The 27002-nt window shown below is 37.7% G+C and overlaps 1 long non-coding RNA gene across 1 annotated transcript in view; it reads right to left on the bottom strand.

The window, feature by feature from the left end:
• Positions 1–27002, bottom strand: part of LOC136155178 (uncharacterized) — a 32941-nt gene that overhangs the window by 3882 nt on the left and 2057 nt on the right. The window contains exons 2-4 of the long non-coding RNA XR_010660710.1: positions 13315–13393; positions 7225–7536; positions 5251–5381 (exon numbers count right to left, since the gene is read on the bottom strand). This is a non-coding gene — a long non-coding RNA (uncharacterized lncRNA). The remainder of the gene's footprint in view (positions 1–5250; positions 5382–7224; positions 7537–13314; positions 13394–27002) is intronic.

Below are 27002 nucleotides of genomic sequence, written 5' to 3'. Positions count from 1 at the left end.
GTTACATTACAAAGCAAGGAAAAACCCATGTCTACGATGAAACATGTTCTGACATTCATTTCAGTGTAGACATCAATCACCTTTAAGCTTCAGACTTAGTATCTTTCTATATAGATTCTTGATTTTGGGACACTCTCCACTCTGCTCTCCCAAACTCTCTAGCTAGAAACCTAGATGGATTTATTATAAGGAGATTCCAAGAGAACATTCCCATACCCATACTACCTATAAGCCAGAACTTGAGTCTTGAGAATCTTTCCTGGGCCTTTTTATTATGATTAAGTCTGCACCAACATCCTTCAGAGGGACCAGAGAAGCAGTAACCTGTAAGAAATGGTTATCGTTGTTCGGTCGCTAAGCCAAGTCTGACTCTCTGTGACCCCATGGACTGCAGCATGCCAAGCTGTCCTTCACTATCTCCTGGAGTTTACTCAAACTCATGTCCTTTGAGTTGGTGATGCCATCCAACAATCTCATCCTCCTTTGCCCCCTTCTCCTCTTGTGCTCAATCTTTCCCAGCATCAGGGTCTTTTTCAATGACTTGCCTCTTTGCATCAGGTGGCCAAAGTATTGGAGCTTCCGGATCAGTTCTTCCAATGAATATTCAGGGTTGATTTCATTTACTATTGACTGGTTTGATCTCCCTGTAGTCCATGGGACTCTCAAGAGTCCTCTCCAACACCACAGTTCAAAAGCATCAATTCTTCACTGCTCAGCCTTCTTTACAGTCCAAATCTCTCATCCGTATATGACTACTAGAAAAACCATAGCTTTGACTATATGAACCTTTGTCAGCAAAGTGACGCCTCTGCTTTTTAATATGCTGTCTAGGTTGGTCATAGCTTTTCACCCAAGGAGCAAGTGTCTTTTAATTTCATGGCTGCAGTCACCATTCGCAGTGATTTTGGAACCCAAGAAAATAACATCTGCCACTGTTCCCACTTTTCCCATCGACTTGCCATGAAATGATAAGACAGGATGCCATGATCTTCATTCTTTGAATGTTGAATATTAAGCCAGCCTTTTCACTCTCCTCTTTCACCTTCATCAAGCGGTTCTTTAGTTCCTCTTCACTTTCAGCCATTAGAGTGGTATCATCTGCATATCTGAGGTTGCTGATATTCCTTCCAACAATCCTGATTCCAGCTTGTGAGTCTCCTAGCCTGGCATTTCTCATGATGTACTCTGCATATAAGTTAAATAAGCAGGGTGACAATATACAGCCTTGATGTACTCCTTTCTAGATTTTTAACCAGTCTGTTGTTTCATGTCTGGTTCTAACTGTTGCTTCTGACCTGCATCTCCTTTTCAACACACATTAGAATCAAGCACTTCTCTATCTTCTGGTCCTCCTTTATCCACCTTTCAATATCCACTGCCATCAGAGGCACTCAAATGTGGGCCGAGGGGCCCAAGAAGGACTATGCCTGGCAGTTCAATCAGTACAGCTGGGACACAGTCAATTTCAACTACACTTGCTGGGTACAAATCCCTCTTCTATTATCTACTTGCTCACTTTAGGAAGGGACTCAAAAAACAGTATTTTTCTGAGAAAACAAAACAAAACAAAGTGACTCTAAGAAGTTCACCATAAAGGTAGCAACAGTCTCCAACTCTCTGTGAAACTGTGTAAGAGGGAGAAGAAGCAAAAGAAGCAAGCACCCTCCTCACCTTGCCTTTTTTCATACAGATGGTACACGGAAGTGGCCCAACAGTAGATGAGAAGTTTCTCTTTATTAAAGTACTACAGCTAATTCTACAACCCTTAGTGAATTAATAAAGGTAGACATTAAGTATAAATGCTGTGAATATCACAAAAAGATGTTATGTGCTTTCTGGTGGAAGACCACTATGCTACCTATGAAAGTCTCAGGCATAGAATGAGGGCCTGAGACCAAATCTGATCACATTGCTAGACCCAATACCAATTTACAGGGAATACAGAAGACAGAGAGATAGGTCAAACTTCACCATGCAGATGTTCCTAGCAAAATTCAGACTATGGAAAACTTGAGAAGACAAATAACTTTGGTTATTCAATAAATATACAGCAAAAATCTAAGAGACAAAGAAGAAATCTATAGATTAAAAGAAATTTCAAAGACACACTAACCAATCTCTGTGCATGAACTTTATCTGGCCCTTGTGTCAAATAAATTTAAAAATTATGACATTTACGAAGCAACTGCAAATTTGAAATCTGATGCTACCGAGGAACTACTGTTAGTTTCTTTGGGAGTGTAATAATGGCATAATAGTTATGTATTCTAGGTGTCCTCTGGCTGCAGGACTGCTTTAGCAATTCTGGGCCTTTTGTAGTTCCATAGAAATTTTAGTATTATTTGTTCTAGTTCTGTGAAAAATGTCATAGGCATCTTGACAGGAATTGCATTAAATCTGCAGAGTGCTTTGGGACTTCGGACAATACTACCAAGCTACAGTAATCAAAACAGCATGGCATTTGTACAGAAACATGACAGATAGACACACAGACCAAAAGAACAGGATAGAGAACCCAGAAGTAAACCCACATACCTACAGTCAGTTAATCCTTGACAAAGGAGATAAGAACACACAACGGAGAAGAGACGGTCTTTTCAGCCAGTGACACTAGGAAAGCTGGACAGCTACATGTAAATCAGTGAAGTCAGCACACACCCTCACACCATAAACAAACAAGCCCCCAAAATCCCTCAAATTGTTTTAAAGACATAAGTATAAGACATGATACCATAAAACTTCTGGAAGAAAACATAGGCAAAATAGTCTCATAGTCTCAAATTATAGCAATATTTTCTTAGATCAGTCTCCCAAGGGAAAACAAATAAAAGCAAAAATAAATAAACGGGACCTAGTCAAACTTAAAAGATTTTTTTCCAGTAAAGAAAACTATCAACAAAACAGAAACACAGCCTACAGACTGGGAGAAAATATTTGATTGACAGTCAATATCCAAAATGTACAAACAGCTCATACAACTCAGTATCAAAAAAATAAAAATAAAAAATAAAAGCAACAAAAATCAAAGGATGGACAGAAGACCTAAACAGACATTCCTTCAAAAGGCATACAGATAGCCAACAAATCATGAAAAGATGCTCAACATCACTGATTACTGAGAAATTCAAATTAAAAATGGCCACCATCAAAGCAAAAAGTCTGGAGAGCATGTGGAGAAAAGGAAATCCTTCTACACTGTTAGTGGGAATATAAATTGGTACAGCCACAATGAAAACCAGTATGGAGGTTTCTTAAAAAACTAAAAATAGAGTTACCACATGATCCAGCAATCTCACTCCTGGGCATAAATCCAAAAAAGATGAAAACTCTAATCTGAAAAGATAAATGCACCCAAATGTTCACAGCAACACTATTTATATTAACCAAGACCTGGAAAGAACCCAAGTACCCATCAACAGATGATGGTTTTAAGAAGATACAATGGTTTAAGAAGTCACAAAAAAGAATGAAATACTGCCACTTGCAGCACCATGGATGGAGCTAGAGAATGCCATACTAAGTGAGGGAGTCAGACAAAGACAGACATTATATGAGATCACTTATATGTACAGTCTAAAAAATAATACAAATATATCTACACACAAAACAGAAATAGACTCACAGACACAGAAAACAAACTTACGGTTACCACAGATGACAGAGAAGGACAAATTAAAGGTATGGGATCAACAGATATAAATAATCCAAAAAATATGTATATGTTACTGAATCACTTTGCTGTAGAGCTAAAACTAACACAATAATGTAAATCAACTGTATTTTCAATTTAAAAGAAAGTATTCTTAGACACAGAAAACAAACTTATAGTTATTAAAGGGGAAATGGGAGGAGGGATAAATTAGGAGTATGGGATTAACAGATACATACACTTTGATATATATAAAATAAACAAGGATTTACTTTATAGTATGTGCATGTGTGCATGCTAAGTCGCTTCAGTCACATCCAACTCTTTGTGACCCTATGGACCATAGCCCGCCAGGCTCCTCTGTCCGTGGGATTCTCTAGGCAACAACACTGAAGTGGGTTGCCATGCCCTCGAGATCTACCCAACCCAGGGATCAAACCCGCAGCTCTTTTGTCTCCTGCACTGGCAGGCAAGTTCTTTACCACTAGCACCACCTGGGAAGCCCTAGCGAATTTTATTCAATATCTTGTAATAACCTAAAATGGAAAAGAATTGGAAAAATACAATATAACTGAATCACTTTGCTGTATACCTGAAACTAACAATGTTAGGAATCAACTACATTTCAATTAAAAAAATGTTATATTCTGTAAATACACAGTGAAGTATTTAATATTTAAGCAAAAAATGATGATGTCTGGGATCTTTTCCAAAAATAAAATCAGAGGACAAAGTATATAGGGTACCTGCAGATTACTCTATTACTCTGTTTGCCTCTGTATATATTTGAAATTTTCCATAATAACAGGCTTAAAAACATATTATTGGCAGTGGAAAAGGTTCTCCTACCATTTCATCTCTTTCCCAGTCTTGTTTGAACTTCATCACTACTTACTGTTTGTCTCACTAGAGATCTGGTTCTAAACATTAAATGGAAAAGCTGAGATCGATTCATAAATGAATTACACATAAAGTTATATACTAAGCAAGTAGGGATCTAGCCCATATAATTTATTTCTAGCTTTCTCTTTTCATTTAACATTCAAGGGAGATTAATCACAGATCAAAAATCCCTCTTTCTAGAAGGGATGTTAGTTATCCCTTCCAACCTACATATATTCATTGCTATTATCTACTATTTATTTATCAGGGACTGTGGGGATATAAAAATGAATAAAACTGGAAAGAATCTTTGTCTTTCTGGAGCTTACAATTTAGTAGGGAGAACAGAAATAACCACATAAATAAATATAAAACTGCAAATGTGGTCTTCAAGGTGAGAAGAACAAGCGAGGACAGCCTGTAATGGGATGTGAACAGTTCAAGCCTCTTGAGAGAAATCACGCTAAAGTTCAGACACACACAAACTGCTGTTAACTGAGTGAAGTGGGATGAGAAGGCACAAGAGGGAATGGGCAGATGGTGTGCAGGCTGCAGCAGAGGAAGCCGTCAAGGGGAAGTCCTGAAGGGCCAGCGTGGCAGGCGTGCTGAGAGCAAAGGGTGACAGACAGCTGGCAAGTTTAGGCAGGAGCCAGGTTATACAGGTCGTAGTAAGGCTTGTCTTTTTCTGAGAATCAATGGATGCCAACAAAGGATTTTACCAAGAGGGTGATTTACTCGTGAAAGATCATTCTGGCAGAGTGGCTGTGGGCAGGAAACCAGGTGAGGTACAATGAACTTCCTTCCCCAAGGGCACTAGGGCAGGAGCTTGATGGATCATATTACTGTGATTCTGAGAAAGTCAAAGAGATTATTTTCAGTTTTGTTAGTGTCAACTGTTTTGTCTCTGGAGCAAATAACAAAAGAAATGAACAAACCCCAAGAGTCTGACAGGTAAAGGGATTTTGGCATAACTGGATCACAGTCTCACAGACACACCTCTTATCTACATTAAGATCTGGAAGTAGCTGTAGCGTCATTAATGTGATTTTGGTTTTTGTCTTGTAAGTTTGTTATGATTTTATCGCACACTAAAGTCTTACATTTTTAAATGAAGCCTATGGTTCTTTTATGGTTTCCTACTCACTTCATGATTATAAAAACTCTATGCTCATTTCCTTAACTTTTAATATTTCTAACAGTTTTCATTTGGGGGACTTCCCTGGTGATTCAGCGATTAAGAATCTGCCTTCTAATGCAGGGGATGCGAGTTTGACCCCTGGTCTGGGAACTAAGATCCCACATACTGCAAGGCAACTAAGTCCGAGGGCCACGACTTCTGGGCCTGCACGGCGTAACAGAAGATCCCGCATGCCGCAGGGAAGAAGATCTCACATGCCACGACTAAGACACAACATAGGTAAATAAGTAAACTGTTTTTTAAAGTTTTCATCTTTGACATTAAATCTAATATATTCAGAGTTAAATTCTGATATAAGAAATGAGATAAGAATTCAATTAAAAAAATAAATATTGAGCTTATTGGCTAGGTGAGGCTTTAAAGGATATAATAATTGAAATATGACCCCAAAGTCTTAATAGTGGGTCTTAATCCTAAAGCAAAAAAAAAAGATTTTTGTCAAGAAGACAGAACTTCTTTCTACATATGTGTAGGAACACATGATAATCCCAGAGAACTCCCTAAGTAGTAGACAAAGAACCCAAATGTACTATTGGAATATAATTTTTTTTGCCCTAATTTACCATCTGTAGAGTATTATCCAGTACAATGTGGACCAGTAATATTAAAATGAAGTATATTTTTGTTTAAATGTGGTAAATTTAAATATTTAAATTAAGTATGAGACATTTTAAGCTTTAAATTTTAATGAACTAATAGAACAAATAAATAGTATCATTAAAAGTAATCTATAGGCACTAAAGGAATATTTTATATCAACAGTAAGAAAATTTCCTTAAAATCAACTTAGTTGAAACTGTATTTTAAAAAATCATTCATTTAAAACATAAAATATTGCTTGAAAAAATGTGGAGAATACAGAACACTCCAAAGAAAAATACTCATTAGGATACATTCCAATCAAACTCTAATAGAAAACTGATGGCAGCACAACAAGATAATGTTCTACATTTTAAAAAATTGTCTTCCATAATTTTGCTAAAGATGATAATAGTAAATATGACTAGGGTATTTATTTACTTTTATTTTAATGGGCATTAGAATTGTTTATTTAAATGCTAGGTTTCTATAATCCTGGAATACAACTGAAGATGAAAATATTAACTCTTTATGATTTTTTTAAAAAACACAAAAATATCTTAGAATGCCACAGAGAAAGAGCAAATCTATTCAATGCAAGCAGTAATAACTAGGTCAAATCACATATGACCAAAATGCAGCTTAGTATTTATTTTTCAAAGAAACTCCACTCACATTAATCATTTTAGGCTAAAACAGAGACACATACTTTAGAGCTATAAAATATACTTGGAAATTTGAAAGCTTCATAGTTAAATATAATAAAGAAAAATGACATAGCATTTTAGTACTGAATTCTTCTGGAGATATCCATTTAGGAAGGAAACAGGTCATGTGAGAATCATCTCACTCAGTATTTCTTTTAAAATATTTAAATAGTTAACTAGAAAAGAAATTAATAAAATAATCTATTTACCTGACCGCTACCCACAGTTGCCATGTTGATTTCTGCCACTCCTTGACCTTCATTCTGCCGTTCGGCTTCATGTGAGCCAGCTTCATGCTTGCTCTGAGATGACCTCTGTTAATATGGAGTTAACATCAATACATACAAAAACGGTGCATGCTTTCTCAGCCCACAGCTTTCCTTCTTTCTTGCTCTAAAGCTCTGAAGGCCTCAATGACACAGGTTCACAAAAGCACGGAGCTGCACTCCATAGCCTCCAGCGGGCTGTCAGCTGCCTGTCTCGGTCACAGCAAAGTGAAGTGTGTCCCTCGAACACTAGGGCTGCACAAGGCAAAGGGTTTTCTGAGACCCACAGAAACACCATCCTCCACCAGCTGTGCTCACATCACTATCGGGGACATAACCCAACTAGAGCAAATAACTGTCTTTTCCGCAAGGTCACATGGTTCTGGTATTTAATAGAGCTGCAAATATAGCAGTTACTATAGCTTATAAATACCTTCTATGTAAGTATATTTATACTTACACACACATATATTTTTATATACATCTGCTAATAAAAGTAATATGAAACCAACAGATAAGCTCTTAGATTCTAATATGAATAAAACCAAAACCTTTTCTAATGTAACCACCATCTGTTAGGTAAAGTGAAAGGGCAAGATTATATCCAGTAAAAGCAGTAATTTCAAGACAGATTATATCTAGTACAAAGCAGTCACTTTGAAAACTATCACCACAGAATCAAAGAAAGAAAATAATCAAGTATCTTTTATAGAAACAATTACCAGTGTGCCTCCTCTAGGAACATTATAGGCAAAATTAAAAATTACACATTAAAAATTGTGACATAATAATGGAAAACTATGTTACAAAATGGCTTCCACTGGAATTTATTTAAACATAAAGCTTTCCTAGACCATTTAAAATGTGACTTTAAAATAATTTACATATACTATTTCCATCAATAAACAAGTGTAAGTTATACATAGGCAAAAGAGAAGTAGTCCCAATAATTCAGAAACAAGAAAAAGCAATACCTTGGGAAAGTGATACCACAAAATTCAACAAAATCATCTAAAGCAGAGAATACAAAGTCAGTGAAGAGAAAAAATGAATCAACGAGCACTAAATCTACAAAGATTTGACACTGACATCACTGAAGATGTCAATATAAAAGTAATTATTGAGTATGTGCTATGTCAGTTACTTGCAATAGGGCTGGAGAACACAGTACTGACAAACCCAGGCATCGTTCAACGCACTCTTCCAGATTTAGTCTAGTCAGGGATGCTATCAAATAATGAAAGAAACAATAGTAAAGTTAAACACTTCGACAAGCACTCTGAAAAAAGAGCACAAGTTGCTTATAAGGATACATAACAGAGGGACATCAGACATTGTGGGAGTCAGGGGAAGTGCTCTCTTAGGAAGTATTGTTTGGACTGAGATCTAAAATATAAACAGGAGTTCTAGGAAACGGGATATGGCAGAGGATGAAGGAAACAGAGACCACATGCAAAAATTTAGGGAAATAGAGACCATATGCAAAGGAGCTGTGATGGGAGAAACGTGGTTTGCTCTAGGATATCAAAGAATTACAGTGTGAAGAGTAGAACAGAGAGATGGTTAAAAAAAGGAACTTAATGATTTTGTTGAATTTTAGTGTGATTCTCAGATGGCACTCATGCCCCCACATAACCAATACTCTAAAGGAAAAAGGTGCATGTATTCTGATCGTTTAAACTCAAATTTTGAATGGTCTAAGAAGATGGGAAACACAAGAGATCAACTTGCAGACTAAATATTAAAGTAAGTGGGAGATGACAGTCCTTTACACCCAGGGAAGCACTGATGCTTGGAGACAGAGGTCAACCTGAAGGACTGCACGACAGACTGGATACAGTGAGTGGAAGAAGAGATCTGGGGTCACAAACTACTCTTCTGTTTCTTAGCTCACACAGCTGAATAATGGTGGTACCATTCATGGAGACAGATAATACTAAAGGAGAAGGAGGATTTGGAGGATGTGGGGGTCACAAGGAGGACTTAGGAGGAGACCATCATTAGTTGTGCTTTGGTTACGTTGGATTTAAAATGCCTTTAAGACAATTCACCCACTTTAAGTGTACAACTCAATGACATTGAATAAACTTACCAAGAATCACTATATTTCAGTTTTAGACCATTTTCATCATTCTAAAAAGATCCTTCATGCTCATTTATAGGTAATCCCCATTCCCACTCACAGCTCCAAGTAACTATGACTCTGCTCTGTAAACTCGTCTTTTCTGTACGTTTATTGTAAATGGAATATACGGACTTACATGTCTAGCTACTTTTACTCAGTATAATGTTTTTGAGGTGCACCTCAGTTATAGTGTGTGTCAACAATTTGTTCCTTTTAATTGCCGAGTAGTATTACATTGTAACGGTATACATTTTATTTATTGATTTACCAGTTGATACACTTTTGCATTTTTCTACTTTTGGGCTACTGTGAATAATACTTCCATGAATATTCAAATTAAAGTCTCTGTGTGGACATATGTGCTCATTTCTCTTAGATAGCTAGAAGTGGAATTGCTGGGTCATATGGTAACTATACCTTTAATACTTTAGATAACTGCCAAACTTTTCCAAGTGGCTGAACCATTTTACATTCCCATCAGCAACATATGACAGCTTCTATTTATCCACATCCGTGCCAATGCTTATTGTTTTCCTCATGATTACAGCCATCCTAGTGAGTATAGAGTGATATAGCATTGTGGTTTTAACTTGACTTCCTTAACATCCAATGATGTCGAGCCTATTTTCATGTGCTTATTAGCCATTCCTATGAATTTTTCTGGTGAAATGTGTATTCAAATCTTTAGCCCATTTGTAAGTTGGGTTGTCTCTTTATTAATGAGTTATAAGAGTACTCTGCATGGGATTTTAAAAACTATTTCTCATTGGCTATTTTCTAGAGACTATTAAATCATGCCACAATTTTCCTTATAGCTCCCATCTTTTGGGGCCCCTCCCCCCCAAATGGTATACATTTGTCAGTAAATAACCTATAGAATACAAAAGAAAGTGGTAGGACTGGTTGCCTCATGTACCCTCTTGGAACTTCTGAGATTTGAATCAAGTGCAATAGTTATATCATCTGAGTTATATCCTGCATCTAGATCTTAAACCAGAATTGTTAGCAGGTAGGGCAAAGATAGTGTTATAAGATGCTTCATGGTGGAGAAATTATTTGGCAGACATCTTTTCTTCTCAGTACTGTATGTGAACTAATTTATGAGTATCTGATCCCGTTTTCTCCATTTTCTAGCTTCTCCTTCTGATAGTAATAAAGAAACAGCAAACAGTAAAATTAAAAACCTTTCTTTCTTAAATAAGACATGATACCTTCTTTTAGTTTATATTCACTGAATAAATGTAACGACTTAAGTCTATGAAAAATATGGCCATTTTTATAACAAAAAGAAACAAGAATAGACTAGGTTATGGTGGTAGACAGTTGGTCCCAAATCCAATGATATAAATGAAATCTTGAACAGATAAAAAAACACAAACAAGCCCCCAACCTGCAATAAACTTATAATTGTACTGATAATGAGAACTATTATTAACAAATGACAATTTTTCTTAGGAATTTCTAGAGGCCAGAATGTTGGTAACGTTTGGAAATGTACTGACAGTGAGTATATTATACCAGGCAAATGATGACCAAAAGAAGCCCCGTGCAGCAATACTAACAGCAAAGAAGGCTATTTAACACACATGAAAGAGTCAATCAAGTAGAAAAAATAAGTGTAAATATTGATTTAGAAATTTAAAAAAAACAACCCTGTTGATGCAGCCAAACAGTAAAAATCATAATACAAGAAAGATGGTGAATAAAAGCTAACTATAACTAAAGAAGCTAGAAAAACAACAGCAAACACTCAAAGCAGAAAAAATATATATAAAAAGAAAATATAAATGCAGTGCTGCTCAATAAAAAACAAAAGTTGCCTCTCTAAAAACAGTTTTAAAAATAGAGTATAGTAATTTTGATCAAGGGGAAAAAAAAACAAAACACCACAGATAAACTACCCTGGAAACCCAAAGGGGCCATAATAACCAGAATGCCACATACAGCAATGCCAATGACATTGAAAAAGGAGTAAAGAGATAGTTTTGTTTTATTTTGGAAAGAAAAAAACAGTACTGAAGAGTTAATATTGCAAAAAGGACACAGTCTGTATATTACAAATATTTGGTTCATACTGACTTAAAACATCCAGATTAAACTACTTTTAGCAATATGACTATTACACTGAACTTGACTACTTAGCAAGTACATGTTTCTACATATTTCAAATTCAAATGTACTGAAGCCAAAGCTTCTAAGAGATTTAAAAAGCAAGGCATGCATGACCAGAGTCTTAAAAGACACTGTTTTCAAAATTATACTTTTTGACATTAGAATTAGTTGTCTTCTCTGTGTGTAAATGGGCTTGCACTAAGTTTCTGCCTCCAAACAGAACTGTTCATTATCCGGTCAGATTCTCAGGGCTGGCAGTAAGTGCTGTTGCTGTGGTTTACTTGCCAAGTCATGTCCGACTCTTTTGCAACCCCATGGACGGTAGTCCACCAGGTGTCTCTTTCTACTGGATTTACTAGGGAAGACTACTGGGGTGGGTTGCCATTTCGTTCTCCAGGGAATCTTCCAGACCCAGTGATAGAACCTGCGTCTCCTGGGCTGGCAGGCGGATTCTTTACCATCGAGCTACTTGGGAAGCATGCTGGTGATGAAAGGACACGTCAGATTTGTTTCGCATACAAAAGTTTTCTCTCACTCTAAAAGCTGTGCAGCTACTATAAAAACATTACAAAACTGGCCAAACTAAGAAAACAAGGAGGTATTAGCAGTGGTTACCTGCCTTTTCATATTATTTCTGAAAGACTGTTTGTGCATATTAAAAAATGGGATCAAAGTGTACATACTATTTTGTATCTCATAAACATTTTAAAATATCAACAAGCACTTCATCATGTTTTTAGTAATTATAGTTAGAAAAAAGCACTAGGTTGATATTTCATTCTTTGCATTCTCTTCTTTTTTCCTGTATGATCTGGAATGTGAGTCTCAATCTGGCTGCATATTAGAAACTTTGCATTGGTATATCCCCAAATACTGAGCCAATTTTTCCTAGCAACAATTCTGTATTGTTCAATGAGGACTTTTATTCAACACTTTTTGCTCTTATTGCAGAGAGACAGGTCATCCTGTAGTTGACTTAAGAAGAAATACTTTATTTTCTCTGAGCCTCCCACATGCTATTTTTCCTTATTCAGCAATAGTTCATTTAAGTTCCATGTAGGTTTTCTTTTTATTTACCCATAAACAAAGTGACAAGTGCCCAAATTCAGTGGCTATAAACAGATAGCTGAAGGGATGGTTTTTTATACCCCATCCTTCTGTGTAGTGATCAAAACCAAATTTCAGCTGAAGAGCTGACAAATATGGTTTTAACCCCCTTTTTAATCCTCATTTCCAGAAGTACCTAGTGTAACCAACTCTGGAAACTTTCAGGACTCCACAGTGTAAAATGAGTTGCTTTGTGACCTCCTACTGCTCACTCTGGGGTCAGCTCTCTACCATAATCTAGAAGAATTATTTGTTTATCTGCTTTGCAGTTCTCCAAATTTTATTGTCACCTTCCCTGGTATTTGTGCTTTTTCATTTTACCCTTTTACTGTCATTTTAATGAAGTTTGTAAAGTAAGCACAGATAAATGTATATGATCAACTTTTACTATGGATTACACAAGGAGATAGCTTATTTACAAACTGTTAGTAGCCAAATTATATGTAAACAGATAACTGAAGTAAGGTATCTATTTATGGCTCTATAAGCTTTAATTGCATAAAAGTTATGAAGAAATCATACTAGTATAGATTTTTGAAATCTATACTTAATTTAATGAAAAAGCTTATCAAGTGTCTCAATTCTCTAGAGCATCTATTTCAATGACGCCATGCTAATTATACATATTTTCTTTTCTTAGAACAACCACCTATCATTATAACTACAAACAAAAGAGACAATTCACTAACCTTCGGTTGCTTGGGACTGTAAAAGCTGTCGTATACGAAGTATGTCCTTTTCTATTTGTTGAATTCTGGTTATTCTTCGCTAAAATAAAATAAGTAACCAAGTTAGATCTATTTTTATTAAAAAAAAACATTAGTTTTTAATATTAATTTAACATTAACCATTCTATGGTTACCATTTAAAAGTAGGATTATATCAAATCATTCTTTTTTCTATGCCAAGTCATTCTTATGTGAGAATTAGATACATATACATATACATATTCATATACTGAGGACATCAGTGCATCAGTTCAACTTTTTAACATATCTAACTTTATAAAACAGATCCCTAAATTTAGGAAAACTGTACAAATGCAAGTTATGTATCTACTTGGACCATAAAGAAAGGTGAGGGCTGAAGAACTGATGCTTCTGAACTGTGGTGTTGGAGAAGACTCTTGAGAGTCCAGTGGACCGCAAGGAGATCCAACCAGCCCATCCTAAAGTCCTGAATATTCACTGGAAGGACTAATGCTGAAACTGAAGCTCCAATACTGTGGCCACCTGATGCGAAGAGCCAACTCACTGGAAAAGATCTTGATGCTGAGAAACATTGAAGGCAGAAGGAGAAGGGGACAACAGAGGATAAGATGGTTAGATGGTATCATGGATTTCAATGGACATGAGTTTGAGCAAACTCAGGGAGACAGTGAAGGACAGGAAAGCCTGGCAATGCTGCAGTTCACAGAGTAGCAAAGACCTGGACATGACTGAACAACTGAACAACACATGATACATAACAGTGTGAAACTGGTATATAAAAGCTGTTCTCAAAAACTTTCAAAAAGAAAATTACATCTGAATTTAAACTTTTATATTAATTCAGATGTCAGTACAGTATAATGAGTTTATGTAAAGTATGGCATCCTGTAAAGAGAAAGAGCATCTGCTTTTTTTTAAGAAGCACCAGTACGTAAACAATAAGAACAATCTTCCCTAAAGTTATTCCTATTACAGGTCAGCAGTACCTTTCAGAGTTAGCTTTCCCAAATACTTCAGCTAAACATTACTCCAAACACTAAAGATCACAATGATGGTAGGAGTTATTGCTTCCCCCATATACTGAGATCTTCAAGTGAACACAAAGCAGTAACTACAGATCAAACAATGTGGAAGTGAAAAATGTGGGAAATGTTTTAAAAATAAGTACTGCCAATATTTTATCATCAACTGCCAGAATTCCATAGTTGACACTGTAACATTGGTATAAGAAACTGTATTGTAAGAGTAATTGTTTCAATGAGGAAAAAGTGTCAGAAAATAGACGGAGTGATTTGCAAACTTTTTATGATTATGCACCCATCAATGAAAGATTTTTGAGCATGTATACTTCAATAGATAATTAAAGTATTATAACGAATAGCTTTAAGTATATACAGCTAAAAAGCTTACATACAAAACTTACCCTTGAATCATACATAGTTTTGTTTAAATACAATGTCCTTATGATTTTATTGCCATAGTAGGAATCATTATTGTTGCTGTTTTTGGAAAAGTTCAAAACAGATGTGCTCACCAAAAAAGAAACCTTCCTCTCTCAGTCCCTCAGTTGTATCACTACAACTATGCTAATTCTCTATCACAATTCTGAAAATAGTGAACTTAAGGTAAATAATCACACTCCTCTCTCACGCTAGTAAAGTAATGCTCAAAATTCTCCAAGCCAGGCTTCAGTAATACATAAACTGTGAACTTCCAGATGTTCCAGCTGGTTTTAGAAAAGGCAGAGGAACCAGAGATGAACCTGCCAACATCCGCTGGAACATCGAGAAAGCAAGAGAGTTCCAGAAAAACATCTATTTCTGCTTTATTGACTATGCCAAAGCCTCTGACCGTGTGGATCACAAAAAACTGTGGAAAATTCTGAAACAGATGGTCACACCAGGCCACCTGACCCACCTCTTGAGAAACCTATATGTAGGTCAGGAAACAACAGTTAGAACTGAACATGGAACAACAGACTGGCTCCAAATAGGAAAAGGAGTACATCAAGGCTGTATATTGTCACTGTGCTTATTTAACTTATATGAAGAGTACATCATGAGAAATGCTGGGCTTGAAGAATCACAAGCGGGAATCCAGACTGCTGGGAGAAATATCAATAACCTCAGACACGGAGATGACACCACCCTTACGGCAGAAAGTGAAGAACTAAAGAGCCTCTTGATGAAAGTGGAAGAGGAGAGTGAAAAAGTTGGCTTAAAGCTCAACATTCAGAAAACTAAGATCATGGCATCTGGTCCCATTACTTCATGGCAAATAGATGGGGAAACAGTGAACACAGTGGCTGACTTTATTTTCCTGGGCTCCAAAATCACTGCAGATGGTGACTGCAGCCATGAAATTAAAAGACGCTCACTCCTTGGAAGGAAAGTTATGACCAACCTAGATAGCATATTAAAAAGCAGAGACATTACTTTGTCAACAAAGGTCCGTCTAGTCAAGCTTATGGTTTTTCCAGTGGTCGTGTATGGATGTGAGAGTTGAACTGTGAAGAAAGCTGAGCACCGAAGAATTGATGCTTTTGAACTGTGGTACTGGAGCAGACTCGAGAGTCCCTTGGACTGCAAGGAGATCCAACCAGTCCATCCTAAAGGAGATCAGTCCTGAATATTCATTGAAGGACTGATGCTGAAGCTGAAACTCCAATACTTTTGCCACCTCATGCGAAGAGTTGACTCACTGGAAAAGACCCTGATGTTGGGAGGAATTGGGGGCAGGAGGAGAAGGGGATGACAGAGGATGAGATGGCTGGATGGCATCACCGACTCGCTGGACATGAATGTGGGTAAACTCCGGGAGCTGGTGATGGACAGGAAGGCCTGGTGATCTGTGATTCATGGGGTCACAAAGAGTTGGACATGACTGAGCGACTGAACTGAACTGAAGGTAAATAATATTTTCTATTTAAGACATTTTACCATGTCCAATTTTCACCATGAAAACATGCTGAAGAAGAAATACTTTTAGTAGCTCTCTAAAGATTCTGCAGAGATGAGTGATTACTTCTACATCAGACACCAAATACATCCTGGCATTACAGAAACAACAAAACTATCTACACTTATTAGTTTCATAATATTTCATTGTTTTCCTCTCTCTATATAACCAGCTCCCCGTCACCAATAAAGTCCCAAGTCAAAATTTTTAATATTTAGAGGGTGAAAACAGGAAAATATACCTAACATTCCTCTTCACAGAACTGTATTTCTGTATTGCTATTAGGTCACTAGACCCTGTAATCAAGTCTGCACCTTGATGACTGCTTCCACAATAACATTTGTGCTTTCGTTACTCAACATAAAATGGAAGAAGTCAGTAGCACTTCTTTCCATTCTCTGTATGACAATCTTGAATATTTATGAAATTAAATAAAATGCAACATGCTTAATTGTTCAGGCATATAGACATGGTATGACTTTTGAAAAACTGATATAAAAATTATTTAGTAATATAGTTTGATATATATATTGAAATACCATGTAGAATCAAACCCCATACTCGCCAGAGACACTCAGAGGGCTCAAACAAACTTTATGTGCACCAGGACCCAGAGACTCCACAGAGACGGAGACAGAACTGTGTGTGGGTGTCTCCTGTGAACATGTGGGTCAGCAGTGGACTGCTGCAGAGGCAGGGGCTCTGAGTACAGTAGACCTGAGTATGGCATAAGCTGTCTCAGAGGAGCTCACCATTAACCCAACATAGAGCTGCCAGAACTCACACAGGACTGGGGAAACAGACTCTGGGAGGGCACAAATAGAACCTCGTGTGCACTAGGACCCAGGAGAAAGGAGCAGTGACCCCACAAGAGACTGACCCAGACTTGCCCATGAGTGTCCAGGAGTCTCTGGCAGAGGCAGAGGTCGGCGGTGGCCTGCTGCAGGGTCAGGGGCACTGGATGTAGCAGTGCAGGCATGTGACCTTTTGAGCGAGGTCACCATTATCTTCACTACCTCCACCATACTTTGGCCTCAGATAAATAACAGGGAGGGAACATAGCCCTGCCCTTCAACAGAGGATTGGATTAAAGGTTCACAGAGCATGGCCCCGCCAAACAGAACAAGACCCAGTTTCCCCCTCAGTCAGTCTCTCCCATCAGGAAGCTTCATAAGCCTCTTATCCTGATCCATCAGAGGGCAAACAGACTCAAAACCACAATCACAGAAAACTAACCAAACTGATCACATGGACCACAGCCTTGTCTAACTCAGTCTAACTATGAGCATGCCTTGTAGGGTCAACCAAGATGGATGGGTCATGGTGGAGAGTTCTGACAAAACATGGCCCATTGGAGAAGGGAAAGGCAAACCACTTCACTATTCTTGCCTTGAGAACCCCAACAACAACATGAAAATGCAAAAAGACAGGGCACTGAAAGATGCACTCCCTGGGTTGGTAGGTGCCCACTATGCTCCTAGAAATAACTCCACAAAGACTGACGAGATGGAGCCAAGCAAAAACAACATTCAGTTGTGGATGTGATGGTGACGGAAGCAAAGTCCAATGCTGATAGAGCAATACTGCATAGGAATGCTAGGTCCATGAATCAAGGCAAACTGGAAGTGGTCAAACAGGAGATGGCAAGAGTGAACGTCAATATTTTAGGAATCAGCAAACTAAAATGGATTGGAATGGGTGAATTTAATTCAGATGACCATTATTACTACTGTGGGAAAGAATCCCTTAGAAGAAATGTCATAAGTCAACAAAAGCACTCGAAATGCTTGGGTGCAGTCTCAAAAATGACAGAATGATCTCTGTTCATTTCCAAGGCAAACCATTCAGTATCATGGTAATCCAAGCTTGTGCCCTGACCGGTAATGCTGAGGAAGCTGAAGTTGAACGGTTCTGTGAAGACCTACAAGACCTTCTAGAACTAACACCCAAAAAAAGATGTCCTTTTCATTACATGGGACTAGAATGCAAAGTAGGAAGTCAAGAAACACCTGGAGTAACAGGCAAACTTGGCCTTGGAGTACAGAATGAAGCAGGGCAAAGGCTAATAGAGTTTTGCCAAGAGAACACACTGGTCATAGCAAACACCCTCTTCCAGTAACACAAGAGAAGACTCTACACATGGTTTTCACCAGACGGTCCACACTGAAATCAGGCTAATTATATTCTTTGCATCCAAAGATGGAGAAGCTCTATAGAGTCAGCAAAAACAAGACCGGAAGCTGACTGTGGCTTAGATCATGAACTCCTTATTGCCAAATTCAGACTTAAACTGAAGAAAGTAGGGAAAAACTACCAGACCAATCAGATATGACCTAAATCAAATCCCTTATGACGATGCAGTGGAAGTGAGAAATAGATTCAAGAGATTAGATCTGATAGACAAGACTGCCTGAGGAACTATGGACGGAGGTTCGTGACACTATACAGGAGACAGGGAGCAAGACCATCCCCAAGAAAAAGAAATGCAAAAAGGCAAAATGGTTGTCTGAGAAGGCCTTACAAATAGCTGTGAAGAGAGGTGAAAGGCAAAGGAGAAAAGGAAAGATACACTCATTTGAATGCAGAGTTCCAATGAATAGCAAGGAGAGATAAGAAAGCCTTCCTTAGTGACCAATGCAAAGAAATAGAGGAAAACAACAGAAAGGGAAAGATGAGATTTCGTCAAGAAAATTAGAGATACCAAGGGAATATTTCATGCAAAGATGGGCACAATAAAGGACAGAAATGGTATGGACCAACAGAGGCAGAATGTATTAAGAAGAGGTGGCAAGAATACACAGAAGAACTGTACAAAAAGATCTTCACAAACCAGATGATCAAAATGATATGATCACTCACCTAGAGCAGACATCCTGGAATGCGAAGTCAAGTGGGCCCTAGGAAGCATCATTACGAACAAAGCTAGTGGAGGTGATGGAATTCCAGTTAAGCTATTTCAAATCCTCAAAGACGATGCTATGCAAGTGTTGCACTCAATATGGTAGCAAATTTGGAAAACTCAGCAATGACTGCAGGACTGGAAAGGGTCAGTTTTCATTCCAATCCCAAAGAAAGGCAATGCTGAAGAATGCTCAAACTACCACACAATTGCACTCATCTCACATGCTAGCAAGGTAATGCTCAAAATTCTCCAAACCAGACTTCAACAGTATGTGAACCATGAACTTCCAGATGTTCAAACTGGATTTAGAAAAGGCAGAGGAACCAGAGATCAAATTGCCAACGCCTGCTGACTCATCGAAAAAGCAAGAGAGTTCCAGAAAAAACATTTATTTCTGCTTTATTGACTATGCCAAAGCCTTTGACTGTGTGGATCACAACAAACTGTGGAAAATTCTGAAAGAGACGGGAATACCAGACCACCTGATCTGCCTCTTGAGAAATCTGTATACAGGTCAGGAAGCAACAGTTAGAACTGGACATGGAACAACAGACTGGTTCCAAATAGGAAAAGGAGTACGTCAAGGCTGTATATTGTCACCCTGCTTATTTAACTAATGTGCAGTGTACATCATGAGAAATGCTGGGCTGGATGAAGCACAAGCTGGAATCAAGACTGCTGGGAGAAATATCAATAACCTCAGATATGCAGATGACACCACCCTTATGGCACAAAGTGAAGAAGAACTAAAAAGCCTGTTAATAAAAGTGAAAGAGGAGAGCGAGACAGTTGGCTCTAAACTCAACATCAAAATTAAGATCATGGCATCTGGTCCCATCACTTCATGGCAAATAGATGGGGGAAACAATGGAAACAGTGACAGACTTTATTTTTTGGGACTCCAAAATCACTGCAGATGGTGACTGCAGCCGTGAAAGGAAAGACGCTTGCTCCTTGGAAGAAAATTTATGACCCACCTAGACAGCACATTAAAAAGCAGAAACATCACTTTTCCAACAAGGGCCCGTCTAGTCAAAGCTATGGCTTTTCCAGTAGCCATGCATGGATATGAGAGTAGGACTTAAAGAAAGCTGAGTGCCGAAGCATAGATGCTTTTGAACTGTGGTGTTGGAGAAGACTCTTGAGAGTCCCTTGGACTGCAAGGAGATCCAACCAGTCCATCCTAAAGGAAATCAGTCCTGAATATTCATTGGAAGGACTGACGCTGAAGATTCAACTCCAAGACTTTGGCCACCTGATGCGAAGAACTGACTCATTTAAAGACCCTGATGCTGGAAAGACTGAAGGCGGGAGGAGAAGGGGACGGCAGAGGATGAGATGGTTGGATGGCAACACTGACTTAATGGACATGAGCTTGAGTAAACTCCGGGAGCTGGTGATGGACAGGGAGGCCTGGTGTGCTGCAGTCCATGGGGTTGCAGAGTCCGACATAACTGAGCCACTGAACAGAAGTGAACTGAATAGTTCAGTATGAATTCAGGACAGCTCTCAAGAAATTAGGAATAGAAGGTAAATTCCTTAACGTGATAAATGGTATCAAAAACCTTAAGTAAACAGCATACTTAATCGTGAAATTTCAGAATTCTCTTTAAAGCCAAGGTGAGATGAAGAAGACCAATTATCATTGCTTTATTCAAAGATGTATTACATTTCTTATATAATACAAAGAGGGAAAAAAGGACTGGAAAAGACAAAACTGTCATTACTTGGAGACAATTTAACATCTAAATGAAAAAATCCAAGAAAATCTTAAACTACTGAGACAATCTAACAAAAGAGTTCAGGAAGACTCCTGGATACATCAAATTTAGTAATGTAAACTAGAGAAAATTCCATTCACAATAGCAACAAAAACTAAGATATCTAGGAATAAATGAAAAAAAAAAAAGATGTGTAAGAGGATCATGAAGAATATGGACTACAGAGAATGAGATGTTTGGATAGCATCACAGATCTCACTGGACATGAATTTGAGCAAACTGTGGGAGAAAGTGAAGGACAGGGAAGTCTGGTATGCTGTAGACCATGAGGCTGTAAAGAGTTGGACATGACTTAACAATTGAACAACAAGGGTTTTATGAAGAATGTTATAAAGCTTTTCTGAAGGGCATAAAATAAGACCCAAATGAATGAGATACAAAACGAGTAACAGTACCTAATATTTACTTGGAATTTGCTAAACTCCAAGGGTTTTATGCATATTAACTCATTTAATCCTTACATTTTTTACAGGGAATCATTTTCTACATTTTACCAATGAGAAAACTGAGGCAGAGTTTAAACAAGATCACTGTGCTGATAAGTGACACGGAATTAGAATCCAGAGACCAATCTTTCAACCAAGATCCAATCTTCATACTGTAAAGATATAAATTCTCCTGAAATTAATTTATAAATTCAATGTATAACTAATCAAAAGTCAATAAGGTTTTTCCTTGAAGAAAATAAGCTGATACTAAATTTCAAATAAAAGAGTAATGAAACAGAATATAAACACATTTTTACAGACGTAAATAAGTAGGACTCATACTACAAGACTTAAGATTAATAAAATTATAGCAAATAAAACAAGTGTGGTATCCAGAGAAGCTAAAACAGACTAATGGAACAGAGTTCACAAATATTCAGCAAATACAACTTCTCAAATGCCAAAAACAGCATTACTAATCCATGGGGAAACAGAGATGCATCCAATAAATGTTAATGGAAAATTCTGTTAACAACATAAATATATATCTATCTGTGTGTATCTGTATGTCTGTATATATCACTAATTATATAATTATTGAATAGAAATTATACTGCATATAACATATACTATATACACACATTTAAAAATCATATGCATGAGTGTTTATATATATATATACATAAAATTAGATTCCTACCTCTAAAACTAAAAGATGATGCTATGAAAGTGCTGCACTCAATATGTCAGCAAATCTGGAAAACTCAGCAGTGGCCATCGGACTGGAAAAGGTCAGTTTTCATTCCAATCCCAAAGAAAGGCAATGCCAAAGAATGCTCAAACTACCTCACAATTGCACTCATCTCAAACGTTGGTAAAGTAATGCTCAAAATTCTCCAAGCCAGGCTTCAACAATACATAAACTGTGAACTTCCAGATGTTCAAGCTGGTTTTAGAAAAGGCAGAGGAACCAGAGATCAAATCGCCAACATCTGCTGGAACATCGAGAAAGCAAGAGAGTTCCAGAAAAACATCTATTTCTGCTTTATTGACTATGCCAAAGCCTCTGACTGTGTAGATCACCACAAACTGAGGAAAATTCTGAAAGAGATGGGAATACCAGACCACCTGACCTGCCTCTTGAGAAACCTGTATACAGGTCAGGAAACAACAGTTAGAACTGAACATGGAACAACAGACTGGTTCCAAATAGGAAAAGGAGTACGTCAAGGCTGTATATTGTCACCCTACTTATTTAACTAAAGTGCAGTGCTCGCTTTGGCAGCACATATGCTAAAATTAACTAATGTGCAGAGTACATCATGAGAAACGCTGGGCTGGATGAAGCACAAGCTGGAATCAAGACTGCCAGGAGAAATATCAATAACCTCAGATATGCAGATGACAGCACCCTTATGGCAGAAAGTGAAGAACTAAAGAGCCTCTTGATGAAAGTGAAAGAGGGCAGTGAAAAAGTTGGCTTAAAGCTTAACATTCAGAAAACTTAAGATCATGGCAACTGGTCCCATCACTTCATGGAAAATAGTTGGGGAAACAATGGCTGAGTTTATTTTTTGGGGCTCCAAAATCACTGCAGATGGTGATTGCAGCCATGAAATTAAAAGACACTTACTCCTTAGAAGGAAAGTTATGACCAACCTAGACAGCATATTAAAAAGCAGAGACATTACTTTGCCAACAAACATCCGTCTAGTCAAGGCTATGGTTTTTCCAATGGTCATGTATGGATTGTTGGATTATAAAGAAAGTTGAGTGCCGAAGAATTGATGCTTTTGAACTGTGGTGTTCAAAAGAGAAGACTCTTTTTTTTTTTTTTTTATTCCCCATCCCGATCCCCTCTCCCACCTCCCTGGAGAAGACTCTTGAGAGTCCCTTGGACTGCAAGGAGATCCAACCAGTCCATCCTAAAGGAGAGCAGTCCTGTGTATTCATTGGAAGGACTGATAGTGAAGCTGAAACTCCAATACTTTGGCCACCTGATGTGAAGAAATGAGTCATTTGAAATGACCCTGATGCTGGGAAAGATTGAGGGCGGGAGGAGAAGGGGATGACAGAGGATGAGATGGCTGGATGGCATCACCGACTCAATGGACATGGGTTTGGGTGGACTCCGGGAGTTGGTGATGGACAGGGAGGCCTGGCGTGCTGCGGTTCATGGGGTCGCAAAGAGTCGGACATCACTGAGCAACTGAACTGACTTACTGACCTCTAAAACATATATAATAGCAAATCTGAGATGAATTAACGATCTAATTGAAAAATAAAACATTAGACTTACTAGAAAAAAATAGGGTATATTTAAAGATAGGAAAAGATGTAAAAATAGGTTGAAGAAAGCACAAATACGACAATATAACTAATTTAGCATTACAATAAAAAATAATTTTTTGTTATCATTAAGCAAAAGTAGGTAACAGATTTGGCAGGGAACAGTTATGAAATACATCATGTATAACAGATGGGTATTAAGAGTATATTAAAATATCTCTCAAATATAAATGAATAAGACATCTAACAATATGAAAAAAACAGCAAAAAGAAAATCTTAAAAGTCTAATACATATATGAAAAGATATTCAACTTCAGTAGTACTCATGAAAGTATAAACTAAATGACAAGATAATGTTTCATATGCTCATTGATTGTTAATTATAAAGTTTGACTCACACTTTCTGAAGGAAAAAAAGAAAACAAGAGTCAAAGGAAACAGAATTCTCATATACTCCTGGGAGAAACGCAAACTGATAAAATCATTTTGAGGGCAATCTGGCCAACACTATTCAGAACACTCCTACCTTAGGACCAGCAATTATGCTTTCAGGTATGTGTACCGGAGCAGAGGTCAGCAAGTTAAGGCTTGCCAGTCATCTGTTTATGAATCATGTTTTACTGAAACACAGTCATGCTCATTTGCTCATATACTGTTGTCTATGGTTGCTTTCTTGCTACAAAGGCAGAGTTGAGTAGTTGCAACAGACCACATGGCTGACAAAGTCTAAGCTACTTACCATACAGCCCTCTAAGAAAAAGACTCTTGACCTAGAAAAACTTTTGTGCACGTTTATAGGATATGGATAAGTATGTTTATCAGAGTTGTTTCAACAGTGAGAAATTATAAATCACCTAAATATATGTCAAGCAGAAAACAGGTAAAGCTACACAGAACTATGTCATCCATGTATTTATAAAACATTACGGCAGCACAGAAGGATAAGTAACTTTCGTTCTACCAATCCCCAACTCCCAGAAAAAGCTCTTATGAATAAGCTGATGTACATTTATCCAACCTTTTCTTACACGCATAGAGGAGAGTAGGGAGCACCATACTATGAGCCCAAATTTGTGTTGAACAAATAAAGAAACAAATAAATAAATAACCAAACTGTTAATGGAGACAGGCAGAGACTAATTCAAATAGGCATGGGCAAGAGTGGATTTTGTTTCAATTTCCCCAAAACTGTTCCACAGTCATTTGTATGTGTTTTATTGGTCATCTGCATTTTCTTTTCAATAAACTGAATGATTACATCCTCTGCCCATATAAAAAGTTGTCTTTTTCTTCTTAGTTTGTAGAATTCTTACAGTACAGGGATATTAAACCTTTCCCCCTTGATGTGTCACAAATAGTTTCCCGTATTTTTTTTTCCTGCAGGATGAATGCTTTAAAATTTTACAAAATAAATCCTGTCCCCTCCTATTGCTTTTGAGTTTCCATTCTTAATTAAGATCTCTCTTGTCCTATATTTTCTTCTATTAATTTTATTTTTTACATTTAGATATTTAACTCACCTGTAACTCTTCATGTACAAGATGTGAGGTAGGGATCTAATTTAATTTCTCTACTACTAGATAGGGCTTCCTTGGTGGCTCAGTGGTAAAGAATCTGCCTGCCAATGAAGGAGATGTGGGTTCAATCCCTGGGTGAGGAAGATCCCCTGGAGAAGGAAATGGCGACCCATTCCAGTATTCTTGCCTGAGAAATCCCATGGACAGAGAAGGCTGACGGCCTACAGTTCACAGGGTCAAGAAAGACTCGGACACGACTTAGTGACTAAAAAACAACCACCACCAGAAAGGTTCCCAGTTATCATCTATGTTCTCACTGAGTTATTTACCATTCCCCCCCCCCCAAACTTGCAACTTCTATCATTAAAAGATTCCAGATTTTCTTACATCTTTTTCTAGTCTCTATTCTGTTCTATTTGCCTATGTCTATTCCTGTGCTATTAATATCATACTGTGATTACTGCAACACCTTTACAGCAAATTTTACCAAATGGTAAGGTAAATCCTCACTCACTATAATTTTCTTAAATACTTTTGGAAATTCTTACTTTACAAACTTAAAAATCATTTTTCCGGGCTCTAAAAAAATTAAGATTATGACTAGAATCATATTATATTTCTATATCAACTTTTTAAAGAAAGACATTATTAGGATATTAAAATCTTCTCACCCAGGGATCTTATTTATTTTTAGCAACAGAGACATCAGTGGTTTAATGGAAGGGGGATCTTACACACCTGAAACAAAGTCCTGGAGTGATACCCTACCATGTGTGACGGATGGCAGGCAGGACACGCAGCAGGCTTCCCTCTTGGGTGGAAGGGGAGAGTGCCAGTTACACAGTGATGTCAGGCTGGCTCATCAGTTGCCAGGGAAAGCCACAGAGGGGGAATGCCCTTCACTGCCCCAGTGATCAGCACAGACAATAGCTGGGGCCAGGGGCAAGTGTGTGGGAAGGTCAGGCTTGTATGCAGGGTGCAGGGGAAGCAGGCATTCACAGGATGTACAGACAGCAAGAGTGGTCTGACTACTCACTTCACTCCTCCATACCCTGCAGGACCTTACAATCTTAGTTGGCCCCTCTTCTGTGATATCCCTGGCATCACTGCAACCAGATAACACAAATACAATGCAGAGAGCCACACAGGCTTTTCTACTTCTAGGGCCCCATAGTGTGTCCTTTAGCAATTTTATATTTTTCTTCATGTGGTCTGTGTTTGGTATTTTAAAATTTCCTGTCATTATGAAGAGATCATTCTACCCAATTTCCATTTCCAAATGGTAGTCATTGCTAATAGAGAAACCCTAATGTATCTTAACTCCAGCCACCCTACTGAGTTCTCTCATTAGCTGAAAAACTTTTTGGCTCTTCACCATGGTTTTTCTAGGTAGACAACAATGTAGTTTACAAACGACAATTATTTGCTCTCTTCCCTTCTAGTTGGAAAATAGTGCAGTAGTTAAACAATTTGTTTTCTTTCTACCTGAATTAGTGGAACCTCCAAACAAAGTTAAGTAATAGTGATGAGAGCAAGCGGCAAACCATGTTAATGACTGCAAAGGTAATAATCTAATTATTTCTCTATTTTCTCAATCTAATATAATGTTGGCTTCTGTTTCTGGTACATGATTGTTTTTTAAAAAAACTTTCACTCTATTTTTATTTTACTTGGAATTTTTATCCATCTTTTCCTTGCAAAGGAGGTAACACATTTTTTTTCTCATGGCCTCAGGCCTTCTTGGAATTCACTTTCATGTTCGTTAGCTGACCATTCTAGTCTTACGTGCTG

The sequence above is a fragment of the Muntiacus reevesi genome, unplaced genomic scaffold (genome assembly GCF_963930625.1).
Source record: "Muntiacus reevesi unplaced genomic scaffold, mMunRee1.1 SCAFFOLD_114, whole genome shotgun sequence".
Taxonomy (NCBI): Eukaryota; Metazoa; Chordata; class Mammalia; order Artiodactyla; family Cervidae; genus Muntiacus; species Muntiacus reevesi.
Note: the sequence above shows the minus strand (reverse complement) of the source record. Positions and strands in the feature narration are given on the sequence as shown.